The sequence below is a fragment of the Microcaecilia unicolor genome, chromosome 1, assembly GCF_901765095.1.
Source record: "Microcaecilia unicolor chromosome 1, aMicUni1.1, whole genome shotgun sequence".
Lineage (NCBI taxonomy): Eukaryota > Metazoa > Chordata > Amphibia > Gymnophiona > Siphonopidae > Microcaecilia > Microcaecilia unicolor.
Window position 1 is genome coordinate 52,633,925 of NC_044031.1, and position 15,986 is coordinate 52,649,910.

The following is a 15,986-nucleotide window of genomic DNA, read 5'->3' on the forward strand; positions in this document are numbered from 1 at the left end:
AACAATAAACGTCAGGGTCCTTTAATTAAGCCACGCTAAAAAGTAGCCATGGTAGTTTTTGCACGTGGGTTTCCCACACGCTCTGAACACTTTTTAGCACAGCTCTAAAATGGCCAAATTTCAGTTTCTTCCATTAATGACCATTTCCAAATTAGTGTGTGGCTATTACCTCCTGAGTCCTTACCGCCTCATATTTAGTAGGCAGCAAGGGCTCATGTGATACTCGTCTGGTAATCGGGCAGCGCGAGACAATGTGAAATTTATTTTCTAGTGTAGGAAACAGCACTTGGCAAACCCAGAATTACCACAGGGCGCCTGGCTGGACCCGGCAATACTGCTGTTTTGATGCATACTACCCTCGCGGTTGCCCTACCGCACCTTTGAAAAAGGGGCCCTTTCAGGTGAATTTTCGAAAGAGAAGGGCGCCCGTCTTCTGACACAAATTGGGAGATGGGCGTCCTTCTCGCAAGGTCGCCCAAATTGGCATAATCGAAAGCCGATTTTGGGCACCCTCAACTGCTTTCCGTTGCGGGGACGACCAAAGTTCATGGGAGCGTGTCGGCAATGTAGTGAAGGCGGGACTAGGGTATTTCTAGGAGATGGGCATCCTAGGCCGATAATGGAAAAAAAGAAGGGTGTCCCTGATGAACACTTGGGCGACTTTACTTGGTCCATTTTTTTCATGACCAAGCATTAAAAAGGTGCCGAACTGACCAGATGATCACCGGAGGGAATCGGGGATCACCTCCCCTTACTCCCCAGTGGTCATTAACACCCTCCCACCCTCAAAAAAAAATCTTTAAAAATACTTTTTTGCCAGCCTCTATGCCAACCTCAAATGTCATACTCAGGTCCATCGCAGCAGTATGCAGGTACCTGGAGCAGTTGTAGTGGGTGCAGTGTACTTCAGGCAGGCGGACCCAGGCCTATCCCCCTTACCTGTTACACTTGTGGTGGTAAATGTGAGCCCTCCAAAACCCACCACAAACCCCAGTCAGCGTTCCATACGAGGGCTCCTGTCATTGATACAACTTCCTGTTCCGCAAAGGTGGGAATGCGCAGGCGGGATCCGTCACCAAGTAGGGCAGGTTGGCTAAGAGTGGCTGTCTGAGGTGTTCCTTCCCAGAGAAGATGGGGGTCCAAGACGGTAGACCTACTCAAATTCATAAAAAAGGAAATTGTGGCACGCACGTTGGATTTCAGGAGAGGTAGGTGCTGACTCTGGGGCAGGTTTTAAGTCAAAATAAAAAATATTTTGTTTCATGCAGATCTCAGCCCATTTAGTTATGTTTAAACAAAAGAGTATCTTTTGTTTAGACATATCTAAATGGGCTATAACTATAAGCCCCTAATACAGTCCATTGGTTTTCTTAGATTTTGTTTCTGATGACTTACAGTATACTGTGCCAAAATTGAAATGTGAAAACTCTTATCTATCTCTATCTGGTCGTTAATAGAAGGAGCTCATTGTGAATATTATCCACCCAGTGTGGCTGTCTGAGCTTGAATGCTAGTGTTCCCAGACCTAAATTGTGACACGCAGCACGTTGGATTTCAGGAGAGGTGCTGACTCTGAGGCAGGTTTTATATTATAAGTCAAAATAAAAAATAAATATTTGATTTCATGCAGATCTCTTTTGTTTAACATAACTAATTGTGGAGGAGTGGCCTAGTGGGGACTCTGGTCCTGGGGAACTGAATTTGATTCCCAGTTCAGGCACAGGCAGCTCCTTGTGACTCTGGGCAAGTCACTTAACCCTCCATTGCCCCATGTACAAATAAGTATCTGTATATGTAAGCCGCATTGAGCCTGCCATGAGTGGGAAAGCGCGGAGTACAAATGTAACAAAAATAAAATAGATACTATTGGAGATTCTACATGGAATGTTGCTATTTGACTAGCACTCCACAGCAGGGAAGAGCAAATTTACTAATTTTAATATAACCGGATTATCAACCGATAGCAATAAATAATATTGTAATCCAGTTTAAATCCTCTGGATTTTTAGATTTTTAGAAATAGTGAAGTATTTTTTTACAAACACAATTTATAGCATGGATACTTCAACAAAGAAGGTTAATCATATATATTGTTCTTGATATTCTCTTGAACCTCAGTGATGTAAATCGCCATCCTTTAGATGGAATCGATTAGAAAACATCAAATTCTTCACTGGTTCTTTATATTCTTATTGAAACTATCAAATTTCATATTCGCTATATATAGATTTTTTTTAGATTTTTTACATTAAGACACTTATCTTTTCAGTTTTTCAAAATTTGTCGGAGGATTTAAACTGGATTACAATATTATTTATTGCTATTCGACTAGCAACATTCCATGTAGAAGGCTGCGCAGGCTTCTGTTTCTGTGAGTCTGACGTCCTGCACGTACATCAGACGTACGTCGCCTGCGCGGCCACATTGGTGATCTGCAAGGGCCGACTTCTACATGGAATGTTGCTAGTGGAATAGCAACATTCCATGTAGAATCTCAAATAGTAGCAACAGTGGAGGAGTGGCCTAGTGGTTAGGGTGGTGGGCTTTGGTCCTGAGGAACTGAGTTCCTTCCCACTTCAGGCACAGGCAGCTCCTTGTGACTCTGGGCAAGTCACTTAACCCTCCATTGCCCCAGGTACAAATAAGTACCTGTATATGTAAGCCACATTGAGCCTGCCATGAGTGGGAAAGCACGGGGTACAAATGTCACAAAAAAGGGCTATAGCCCCTAATGCAGTCCATTGGGTTTCTTATATTTTGTTTGTGATGACTTATACTGTGCCAAAATTGAAGTTTGAAAACTCTTCTCTCTGGTCATTAATAAAAGGAGCTCATTGTGAATACTATCCACCCTAAAAGGATGTTTTGTGGCTCTACATGAGAATTGTGATATGATCCCTTGTTTCATATTGTTGACAGTATATGATTTGGTCCATATGGGTGGTATATTGGTGTATTAGGGTCTGCCCAGTGTAATACTTATACTACAGTAAGGTTCTGAGTGTTGTGCATAGTGTTTTGCAGTTGAGGGATTGTTGGCCTTATTGAGGTGACAACATCAATACTTTAATTTAATTTTAGTTTGTCATAACACCAGACATGGTTTGGTTTTAGAATATTTTGGAGGATCTGGTGTTGAATTGTTCCATAGATGTGTATGTGGTTTAGTGTTGGTTAAGTGCTTGAAATAATTGAGTTTAAAATATGATCTGTCATTTATGATATATAAATCCATTTTTACACACACATAGAAGCATTACTTTTCAATAACCAGCACACATTCACATCCAAAGAAGCCATCTCCGAACTGGAATCTGCAACACCAATGGCATGCCCAGGAGCAGCAAGAGGTGGGGATGTGGATGGAGCACCACACTTTGGAAGACTACCCTAGACCTAGAAGGATGTTGTGGAAATTGACCACGATGGGCCTCCATACTCCCATGCCCCCAGGTGAGCTGAGGCCCGGGTCACAGTCATGACCGTTACAGAAAGCTGTTTGGATTTAGGGGATCAGAGTAAGTGTTGAATCTAGTTGTATTCCAAGGTTCCTGACTTGTGATTTGAGGTGGAGTTTGTATTTCCCAAAAGAGATTCTGATGTCAGGTATGTGCTCACTTGTATTAGGGACCCATAGAAATGTGGTTTTACTTGGGTTCAGGCAACGTTTATCAGCTTATTCGAGGCTGTGGGTAAGTCAGGTTCAATGGGTATGTGTAGCTGCATGTCATCTGCATAGATGTAGAACTGAGTGTCCATTGACTGAATCAGCTCATCTAACATAGTAAATGAAAAATCATGAAATGATGGCAGATAAAGACCTGTATGGTCCATCCAGTCTGCCCAACAAGGTAAACTCATTTTACATGGTATGTGATACTTTATACCCGAGTTTGATTTGTCCTTACCATTCTCAGGGCGCAGACCGTGGAGGTCTGCCCAGCACTGTTCTTGTACTAAGTTCTGAAGCTAACGTTGAAACCCCTTAAAGTTTACACTCCAGCCCACCCATATCTATTCAATCATGATCAGGGCATAGACCATAGAAGTCTGCCCAGCACCGGTTTTGCTTCCCAATTACCAGAGTTGCTTGAGGTAGATTTTGAACAGAATAAATGACAGCATTGATCCTTGTGGCAGTGGTGTAGTCACAGGTGGGCCTGGGTGGGCCAGGGCCCATCCACCTAGGGCTCAGGCCCACCCAACAGTAGCACACATTTAGCGGTAGCTGGTGGAGATCCCAAGCTCTACCAGCTGAAGACTTCCCACTGATGGTAATGAAAACGCTACTCTCCACGATACTGGCACTTGCGCATGTTCAGTTTTCAGTGCATGCCTGCTGCAGACTGCCAAGGTGGAAAGAAGCATTTTTCTCTCAGCTGAGATGTCTTTTGGTGGTGATGGGGGAGAACATTTGGTGCCCACCCACTTCTTCCCTAGGCCCACCCAAAATCTGTTGTCTGGCTACGCCCCTGCCTTGTGGAATCCCGTGGTGGCAATGAGGTGCTTCTGAACAGTATGGATTGTTGTGTGTCTGATAAATAGTATCTGAACCAAGCAATCACTGTTCTATTGACACCTGCTTCTGCCAGTCATACTAGCATATTGTGATCCACAGTGTCAAAAGCTGCTGAGAAATCTAGCAGTACTAACACAGAGCAGTGGCGTAGCCAGACCTGACATTTTGGCTGGGCCCACAGATAATATGGGTGGGCAATATATATATATATATATATAAAATTATGATTTAAATAAAAGCATATACAATTGTATTACCTGCTGGGCTGGCACTGGCAGGAACTTGATTCTCAAATGATCTCACTCGGACTCGAACCTTTCCATTTTCCACAGGGCAGGGCCAGGCTGAGGCTCTAGTTCAATACTCAACCCGGCCTGCGTGCACCTGCAGCTATTTTTTTTAGCCTGCCCTCAGATGCGAGCGGAGCACACCGCCGCGCACAGCAGCCACGTCATAAAGTACTACCACGTAGGATCATATGGATGGAGGGAACTACGACGCGCTGCGCGGCCGCGACGGGACCTGCTGCTGCTGCAACGAGTGCATTTTCCTGCCCCCCCCCCCGAGCCAACGGTAGGCGGGATGAGTCTGCTGGAGAGATCAGCTGAGCCGGCCCTGAGCGGATGGCCATGACTGTGCGACGTGGTACGTTGCTGCAGTGTGTGCGCTTGCCACGTGGGTGGGTCGGTGGGCGGGCAGGCGGGCCTGAGCCGAAATCGGGCTGGAGCCTGCCCTGGAGAGATCAGCTCAGCTGAGCTAGAGCGAGCGGGTGCCGTTTCTGCCGTGGTCGCTACGCCGCTGCACAGTGTGTGCGCACGCTTCGGTGGGCGGGCCTGAGCTGAAATTGAGTGGGCCTGGGCCCACCCAGGCCCACCCGTAGCTACGCCCCTGACACAGAGGCAAATCTCCTGTCTCTGTTTCTGTGAAGATCATCTAGTAGTGATACAAGGACTGTTTCTGTTCTATAACCAGGTCTAAATCCAGATTGATATGGATCTATCCAGTTTCTCTCTGAGCCAATTATCGAGTTGAACACAGTTTGTACTAGTCAGGCTTGTTCTTCTTTAACAAAGGACACACCACTGCCCTTTTTAATGCATCAGCATGTAGCCATTAAAGACAAAAATAGAAAATCAGCCATTTTCTGTCAGCAGAAAAAGTGGCCTTAGCGTTCAGGAAAGACCCGCATAAGGACATGCTAAAGCCACTTTTTGCCGCAGCTTTGTCAAAGCAAAGGCTCACTCATTCCTTTTATTTTTATGCATTTCTTGTTTTTCAGGCTCTCTTTTTCTACTTTTGTTCTTTTAGTTTTATGTATTATTGGCTGATGTATTTTGTATTATCATTCCTGCAGGGCTGATCTCTCTCTGGTTGCCTCCAGTATTTTGCTTATTTGAGAGAACAGTCTGTGTAGCCTACTTCCTTAGTTTAAATACTGGTTTAAGTTAAGTCTCAAATCGACAGCTAAGAATCGTAGAACCCTTTTTGGCCTGATGTGAACCTCATTTGTGAATATCCTTATCTTCTCAGTTATATCTTTGGTCACTTGTGTACTTCCTCTAACCTCCTTACTGTACTCTGTGAAATTAAAATAATCAAACCTCTTGAAACAAACATAAACTGACTTCATACAAACCTTGTTTTTCTCACTCCTTATCAGACAAAAGGCCTGATGTGCTAAGCTGCAAATCCCCTTGTAGCAAAGAGCCAGCTTCACAGGAAACTTTTCTTGCAATGTCAAGGGTTGTACAGTGATTTTCTAGCCAAAATGTTTGCAAGAAAATCCTAGCTTCTTTTGCAGGACAACTTACTGTAACTACACTTTCCTGAGGTGTAGTTAAATTTTTTTTTTCAGAAAAAGGACCAATTAAGCACTTACATACACATAGATTTTTTATCTCATTCGAGATTTGCATTAAATTTTACAATGGACGATCACGAAGTTTCATCCATTGTAAAATTTAATGCAAATCTCGAATGAGATAAAAAATCTATGTGCACGTAAATGCATAATTGGTCCTTTTTCATGATCGTGTATTGTCACAGGGGGGAATTTTCTGGCTTAATTTTCCTTGCAAATGTGTTGTTAAATTTCAATCAATTAAATATGTTTTCTTTGAGAGTGATCAGTTAGCAAAATTCCTGGACTCCAGACAAGAACCAGCCGTAAACTCTCTTGTGCTTCCTCCATTAGTATCTACTCCGTGATAGGATAAGTGGGAACATGTTCTACTCTTTTTTTCCTATGTTAACCAATTTTTGAATTGTGCCTTGCCTATAATTGTGGACTTTAGCAGTAATTATCATTTAATAGATTTTCTTTATAAAATATTTTCTTGTATGGTATGGTAATACTCCTTTTCTGTACAAGTGTTTCTTGTAAAATTCATTAAAATTACAAATAAATTAAAAAAATAAAATAAAAAATTTTACAATGGCTTCATAAGCAAAACAGAAAACATGCAGCTAAGCCAAAAAATGTGTGTTAAAGTGTTTAACTCCCCACCCCTCCCCAGCAAAACTTTTGGCCTTAACCTTACATTTGAAGTGTTCAAATGTAAGGTTAAGGCCAAAAGTTTTGGTGGGGAGTAATATGAAATAAACTGGGCTTTTGAATTCAGATTTTATTGGTGAAAGAATAGGATATGTATATCGGAATGTTGAATGTTTTATCGGCTTGCTGTGACAGGTCATGCTAGCTATTGTGTAAATGTCTATTTATTTATTTAGATTTCGCTCACACTTTTTTCAGTAGTAGCTCAAGGTGAGTTACATTCAGGTTCACTGGTAGTTCCCTGTCCCAGGAAGGCTCACAATCTAAGTTTGTACCTGAGGCAATGGAGGGTTCTGACTTGCCTAAGATCACATGGAGCAACAATGGGATGTCAAGAGGTTATACAAGACCGGTGCTCTAACCACTAGGCCACTCCTCCACTCTATGATCCTTCTAGGAAGTAGAGGGTGGACGTGCGTAGAATACATCACTTCCTGTTGTTGCTGTGAGTTATAATAAAGCAAGTAGTTGAGGCTATCTGGCCTGAGAGAGTATGAATATATTACCTGGTGTCAGAAGTAAATTAGCCATAGATTATTGTCACACATCAATTCCGCTTCTGCTACCACTGATTTTGATAGAGGATTGCACTATAAATTATAAGTGTTTCAAAAGCTACTGGTATAATTATGAAATTGCAACTGAGCTGGAGGGACAGCCAATGAAATAACACTTTGCTATTCTCCTGACTTGCATTGGCGCAGAAGCATATGAGCTGTATGAAACCTTGACCTTTGAGAGTGAGGCAGACAAAACTATTGTGAACAAAATCCCAGACTCTTTTCAAAAATAACTGCATTAGAGAAACAAATGTGACTTACAAATAACATGCTGGAGGAAACCAATGAATCTTGTTATGCATATCTAGTTTAGTTAAGTATCTAATAAAGTTGTTGAAGCACATAAATTTAGAAGACTAACAGGCTCATTTTCAAAAGAGAAAAACATCTAAAAAGTGGCATAAAGCAGCATTTGGACATTTTTCTCACAAAAACGTCCAAATCATTATTTTCGAAATCTATTTTTAGATATTTTTCTATGAAGTCCATCAGAAGTACATCCAAATCTCAAGGGGGCATTTCAGGGGCGTGCTCAGGGCAGGACTTGGACGTTCCTAAGACTTAGACATTTTTCAGCCATAATGGAACAAAACAAAAACGTCCAGGACTAAAACTTAGACGTTTTGAGCTAGACCTGTTTTTATAACGAATAAGGCACAAAAGGTGCCCTAAATAACCAGATGACCACTGGAGGGAATTAGGGATGACCTCCCCTTACTCCCCTAGTGGTCACTAACCCCCACCCACCCCTCAAAAAATGTGATTAAAAAGTTCCCGGGGGCGTGTCGGAAGCATAGCAAAGGTGGTACTGGGGCGTGCTTAACACATGGGCGTCCTTGGCCGATAATTCAAAAAAGAAGAGCGTCCCTGACGAACACTTGGCCAACTTTATTTGGACCTTTGTTTTATACGACCAAGCCACAAAAATGTGCCCTAAATGACCAGATGACCACCGCAGGGAATCAGGGATGACCTCCCCCTACTCCCCAGTGGTCACTAACCCTCTCCCACCCTAAAAAATAATATTAAAATATTTTTTCCAGCCTCTATGGCAGCCTCAAATATCATACCCAGCTCCATGACAGCAGTATGCAGATCCCTGGAGCAGTTTTAGTGGGTACTGCAGTGCACTTCAGGCAGGCAGACCCAGGCCCATCCCCCCTACCTGTTACACTTGTGTTGGTAAATGTGAGCCCTCCAAAACCCACCAGGGGTACCCACATCTAGGTGCCCCCCCTTCATCCCTAAGGGCTATGGTAGTGGTGTACAGTTGTGGGGATTGGGTTTTAAGGAGCTCAGCACGCAAGGTAAGGGAGCTATGCACCTAGGAGCTTTTTCCAAAGTCCACTGCAGTGCCCCCTAGGGTGCCCGGTTGGTGTCCTGGCATGTCAGGGGGACCAGTGCACTACGAATGCTGGCACCTCCCATGACCAAATGGCTTGGATTTGTTCGTTTCTGAGATGGGCGTCCTCGGGTTCCATTATCGCCAAAAATCGGGGACAACCATCTCTAGGGACGACCATCTTTAAGGTCGACCTAAATGTGGAGATTTGGGCGTCCCTGACCGTATTATCGAAATGAAAGATGGCCACCCATCTTGTTTCGATAATACGGGTTTCCCCGCCCCTTCACGGGGACGTCCTGCAAGGACATCCTCAGGAAAACGTGGGCGCCCTCCTCGTTCAATTATGCCCCTCCACGTGGCCAGAAGCAGGCTAGAAGGGCATATGCTACTACTGTAATTGCAGCCATGAAGTGAAGAAGGAAGCATGCCCTGTATATGGGGAAACTCTGTAAACTCTGCATGAAAAAGAATCACTTTTCCTGTGTATGCAGATGCCAGTTTAATGTGTATTCCCTGACTGATGACAATGATGACAGAGAAAGCTTTTTAGCCTTAAGAAGATGTAAAAACAAAACCCAAAGAAATTTATACACATGCTTGCAGGTTAGAAACAAGCTGCTGAGGGTTCCAATTCTATAAGGGGGCCATGATAAAGCTCTTGACAGAAAAGAAGGCCAGAGAAGATCTTGCACTGGGATATGCTCTTTGGAAGAAAAGACTCCACAAGTCAATCCAAAGGAACAAGCAAACAGTGGGGTAAAAAGGACATACACAATGCAGTGTGCCAATATGTTAAAAAGTCCTTTATTTTAATACTGAAAGACCAAAACACAGAGCATAAATAAGGAAAATAAGAGGTCCATATGCTGCAAGTAAAAAATGCCAATAACACAGAGCAACATAAAGTGAGCCAATAACTATTTCAAAATCTTTGATCAATTAAAAATCTACTATAATAAAACTCACCCTCAACGTTCTGAGGACACTGACGTCAGTGAAGCCAAGCCCTGACTTCCTTCAAAAAGGTTCGAAGGTTCGTGGTGGTGAAGCCACCAAAATCGCTCCGGGTTCCGCCCTCGAGGGCGAAGCTATGGCAGAACAACGAAGGGGTTGGCAGGGAGGGAGGCAGGGAAACGGGGGGGGGGGGGGGGAAATCACTCCGGGCCCCGCCCTCGCGTCAAACGTCATGACATTGGGGGCGGAGCTATGGCAGAACAACGAAGGGGTTGGCCAGGGAGGGAGGGAAGGGGAGGGGGGTGTTGGTGATGAAAACCTTGCTAGCGCCCGTTTCATTTGCTCTGAAACGGGCCTCTTTTACTAGTAAATTAATAAAAGTAGAAAATAAGAACAAAACACTTTACATAGTAATTCAAATGCCCAACATTTTTTGGCACCCAGTGCCTGCTTCAGGGGCAAATATATGTTTGTATGTATGGACAGACAATCCACCCCAAAAAAATGAAAACGGTGTAAGAATCATATTCCAAGTTCTATTTAAAAAGTCAAAAGTACAACTGCTGCTTAACCATCTGGGCAAGATCTCACCTGAGTCCAGACCCTTTAACACCTTTGCGGGACCCTTCCAAGAGAGAGATATGTCTGGCGAAAGCGCAAGCGGAAGAACAAATGGCTAGAAATGTAAGCAGGGGTGACAAAAATTTCTTCAGGTATATTAGTGAAAGGAGAATGACTAAAAAGGGAATTGTGAGACTGAAAGATGCTGTGAACCGCTATGAAGATAATGATGAAGAAAAAGCAAATTTGCTAAATAGATACTTTTGTTCTGTTTTCACAGAAGAAAATCCTGGAGAAGGACCACGATGGACTGGCAAAAGTACATGTGAGAATGGAGTGGATATAGCACCGTTCACGGAAAAGAGTGTGTATGAACAACTTGAAATTCTAAAGGTGGACAAAGCCATGGGATAGGACGGGATCCACCCCAGGATATTGAGAGAGCTCAGAGAGGTTCTGGCGGGTCCTCTTAAAGATTTGTTTAATAAATCCTTGGAGACGGGAGAGGTTCGGTAGGATTGGAGAACGGCGGATGTGGTCCCTCTTCACAAAAGTGGTGATAGGGAAGAAGCTGGAAACTACAGGCCGGTAAGCCTCACTTCGGTTATTGGAAAAGTAATGGAAGCGATGCTGAAGGAAAGGATAGTGAATTTCCTGGAAGCCAATAAGTTGCAAGATCCGAGACAACATGGTTTTACCAAAGGGAAATCGTGCCAAACGAATCTCATTGAATTCTTTGACTGGGTGACCGGACAATTGAATCATGGACGTGCTATAGACGTAATCTACTTAGATTTCAGCAAAGCTTTTGACATGGTTCCCCACAGGAGGCTCTTGAATAAACTTGACAGGCTGAAGATAGGCAGGGGAGAGAAAGAGAAAGCAATGCTGGGCAACAGAAAGGAGTTTTGATCATGATTAAAAAATGAAACTGTAGTTAAAATGAAAAAATAATAATAATCACAATAATTGTTTACTAAATGCCCCCCCCCCCCCCCCCCCACCTAGTTTACTGAGGGATTATCATTTAGGTCTCTCTTCCACTTATTCTTTTTACTGCTAACTGTAAGAATCAGAAGTAACCAGGTAAAAGTAGCAAAAACTGGTGAAATTATTACTTCAGTTGAAGTAAAAGTAACAAATGTTTCCTGTACTTCTTTACAAATAAAAGTAACAAAACTTTTACTTAAGTACAGTAACTAGTTACATTTACTTAGTTACTATACAACACTGTCAAGAAGTAGTGAAGAGGATTAAATAAAGGAAACAGCATACCTTCCAGGGCTGACAAAAGTTGTTGTGAAGTATAATTTCATTCTGATATTTGTGAGGGGAAGAGAGAGAGAGAGAGAGAGAGAGAGAGAGAGAGAGAGAGAGAAGGCAATTAAATCAGGGTAAAGCCTGGAGCCCTTATTAAAACTTCTGCATTCCCAAATGGTTCTTTTTACTCACATATTATTATTGCTCGTAAGTACTATTACCTGAGTATTCTCAGAATAGCTAGAGGAGTCATAGTGAGGTAGTTAGAGCATTTGATGATGAATCTAAAACTCCAGTCTGCCATAGTTTCCATATTAAACAAGAAAAGAAGTTTGCCAAGCAATTCAATGAGCTTGGAGGAACATTTGTAATGATTCATCAGATTGGTTAGGTGAACTGTGTTTTTAATAGCAAAATCCCTAATATCATACATAGCTCTACCATTTTTTTTTCATATTGTAGACTGCAGGAAATGAATCATGGATTCAAGTCAATATGTTATGAATTTCTGAGATCCATAGTGAAAAATTCTTTGGATTTTGTTATCAGATCTTGAGAAGTCCACATTTGTCACTTAACTGGAGGTAAACAGAAATCCATCAGTTTTGATGCTGAATGGATTACATGTCTTCAAGTATGATAAATGTGCCTACAGAAATAAGGCACGTCTATTCAATACAGGCTTTGATTTGATTTGATTTATTGATAATTTATCATCTTTTGTCACAAGAATAACAAGGCGATGTACATAATAATTAAAATAAATATAGTTAGAAATGCCAGTAAATAAAAAGAGACAGACAGAGAAAGAGGGGAGGGAAGACTTTGGACAGAAAACTAAAGGAATCGGTGGGAACCATCTGGGCCTGGGTGAAAAGAAAAGGCCATTTCGAATAAGTGGGTCTTCTACTGAGCCAATTAGTTTATGTGCGGTGACCTATACACATGCATTAAGGCTCCAGCATCCATGCTAACCCTTGGATTTGTCACGATTGTGACTGTTTTCCCTGGCTGTGCTCTCCTTGCCCTCTGGTGGCCAGAACCAGTGGCTGCCATAGATTGTCTTACTGTCTCCCTACTCATTCCAGATTTTCTTTGCGGTCCGGTCCAGATATTCCAGCCCTCCAGACTTGGGTTGAAGTTTGGCAGCTAGCCTCACCCTTAGCTGCCTTGAGATTGCTGCAGCTGAGCCTCTGCTGCTGATGGGCTTTATTAACCACCTGGAAACTATCTGCTTGGCCTTTGTAACGCCAAAGGTCTCGGTCTGTGTTTGTGCTGTTAGGAGCACTTCTGCTTTGTTTGAGCTTCCCTGCTTTTCCCTGTTGGCTCCCCTGCTTTTCCCTTTTGGTGCTTAGGAGCACTTCGGTCTTGTTGGTATGCTGTATGGTGCACTTCTGTTTTGTTGGTGCTGTTAGGAACACTTCTGCCTTGTTTTGGTTCATGTCTGTATGCCTTGTCTTGTTCCCTCTTGTGTTTGTCTGCCTTGTCTGTCTTGTTTTGGTTCTCTAGTCCCCTCTGCCTTTACCTCAAGTCCCTGTTTGTGCAAGCTTGTGTTGTATCCTGTTGTCTGGGGTAGTACCCTCAGTTCTGAGTCCTGATTCCTGGTCCCGGTTAGTCAAGCTTGCTTTGGAGTCCCATTCCCTGTGGGTGTTCCTGTATCCGGTAAGTCCTGCTGGCTGCCCACACCTAGGGGCTCAACCCCTAGGGAACGGCGGCCAAGTGCAGGTGCAGTCTTGTGTTCTAGTCCAGTGTGCTCCTGCTTTGCTTCTCTGTATCTGTAGTCCCTGTCTTGTTGGTGTGTTTGCCCAGTGCTGATTGGGGGGTTTTGCCTGCCACTGCCGTCCTACAGCTGTGGTCCAAGGGCTCACGAATCCAGTTTAGCCTTGAGAGACCTGACAGGATTCTGTATAGGTCACCACATGTAAACTAATTGGCTCAATAGGTGACAACAATCAATTATTGATGTTAATTGGCTGCCATTAGTAGTTATGCACAGATCTGTCCTATGCCCTTATCTATAACTTGCTTGTCTAAGTTTTCCCACATGCAAATCCAAAGGGGGCATGGCCAGAGGAGAGGCATGGGAGGGTCAGGGGTATTCCTAGGATTTAGGATTTTCTGTATGCAACTGTCATTAATTAAGCATGAGAATTTATTCCCACTTTTGGAAGATGTAAATGCCCATGCCCCAAATTAGGCCCCAAAATGCATGAGAACCTACAGCCCCATTAACCCACTTCACCAACCCATTCAATTATGAAAGCCCACCTTCTATAAATACCCTAATAAATCCCTCCCTTCTTCTTCCTTCCCTTAACTACACAATACTAACTATACTTGATACACTTGAATAACTATGTAAGCCACTTTGAGCCTGCAAATAGGTGGGATAAGGTGGGATACAAATGCAATAAATAAAATAAATAATAATATTCTATATTGGCCGTTCCACACAGAATGACCTTTATAGAATACTAGCATAGCATGGATCATCCCGACACTTAACTTTGGTCGACATATACACTTGCATGTAAAAGTCAAAACCTCAAAAGCCAAATTAGGACACAATGCATGAACCACATGTAGCCTAGCATGCTGTGCTCCATTTAGTATTTTCTGTAGATGCACTTAATTCTAAAGATTGACACAAGCTTAAACCAGAATGCTGCATTTCAAATTTCCTATGCTATCTTGTTCAGCATAAAAGGGATGGCTACTGTGTGAAATTTCATTTCCTTAAGTCTCCACCCATCGGTCCTAAATACCCCAGGAATTTGAACAAGGGAACCAATATGCCTCAATCTCCTGCCTGCTATGTTTGAGGGGCCTCTGATACCATTAACTCTTCTTACCCTTAATACTCCAACAAATGGACTTGACAGGCCATGTCTATCCCCTATCCATTCCCCTCTGGACCCAACTTAAGGTTTCTTGCAGGCCTGAGATCAGGGGATCAGAGGCATAGCTAGGACTGAATGGACCCTGGGTGAAAAAATTGAGAAGGACCCCCTTAAACACAACATTCCCAGGACTGGGGAGAGGGGCAAGAGGCACATTTCCCAAACCTGATATATTATAATTAGGAATACCCTACCTTTTTTTAACTACTGTTATTATCTGAATATTGCTTTGGTCTGAGTGTCTCTCTTCTGCTTTTCTCAACTCTCTCCAGGGTCTCCTATCCTTTTGACATTTGTTTTCTATTTCCACCATCCATCTTTCCTGTCTGTCCCTATCATTCATGTCCAGTGTATCCCCTCTGTATCCCTGTCGCTATCCTCCCCCTATGTGCAGCTTCTCTCCTATATGTCCTTATCTTTCTCTGTTCAGCATACTCTCTGTGTTCCCTATCCTTCCTCTTGTGTCCAGTTTTGCCCCTCTGTGCCATGTCCTTATCATTCATCTACTACCAGCATCTCTTCTGTATCCCTGTTCCTCCACATGTCCAGATTCTCACCGCTCTCTTCCCTTCTTCCTCCACCCCACCCCTGAACCCCACTACTCTTTCTGGTATGGCATCTCTCTCCCTCCCTCCCTCCCTCCCTCCCTCTGTTGGTCCAGTGTCTCACTCTATTCTCTCTTCCCTCCTGATTCCCACAGTCCACCATCTGCCTTTTCTCTCCCATCCTCTCTCTCTCTCTCTTTTCTGTCTTTGCCCCCCCAAAAAAAAGTTTAGTATCTTCTCCCATTCTTCTCCTTCCACTTGCTCCAAGTCCAGTCCTGGGTCTCTAAACCCCACCCCCACTGGTCCTCCATACACTGCAATGTGTTACCAGCAGAGGCCACAGTGAAGGCAGCATCTCTCTGGCTGTGGTAAAGAAGCTCTCAAGTCGAGGAGCCTTTCCTTTGTGTGTCCTGCCCATTGAAGTGCTGCAATGTTTAAAGTATCAGTGGGGTGGGGGGTTGGAAGGCTACATATATGCAGGACCAAGGCATGGGGAGAGATGGAGAGGGAGGAAGGGAGGGAGGAAGGGTGCAGCTTCAGGCAGCCCTTACCATTGAGTGGCATTGGGCGTTTTGCTGGGCTCACTCAATGGTAGCTATACCCCTGTCTGACATAACTTTCTCTATCCCAGCACAGAAGATGAAAATCCTCAGGAACCCTCTCTCTCCCCTAGTACCAAATCCCATCACTCACACACATGTATATATACACACACACACACACAGAAAAGGAATTTACCCCTAGATTAAAAAAAAAAATCTAATGGTTTCTTTTCTTTGCTTTCCTTT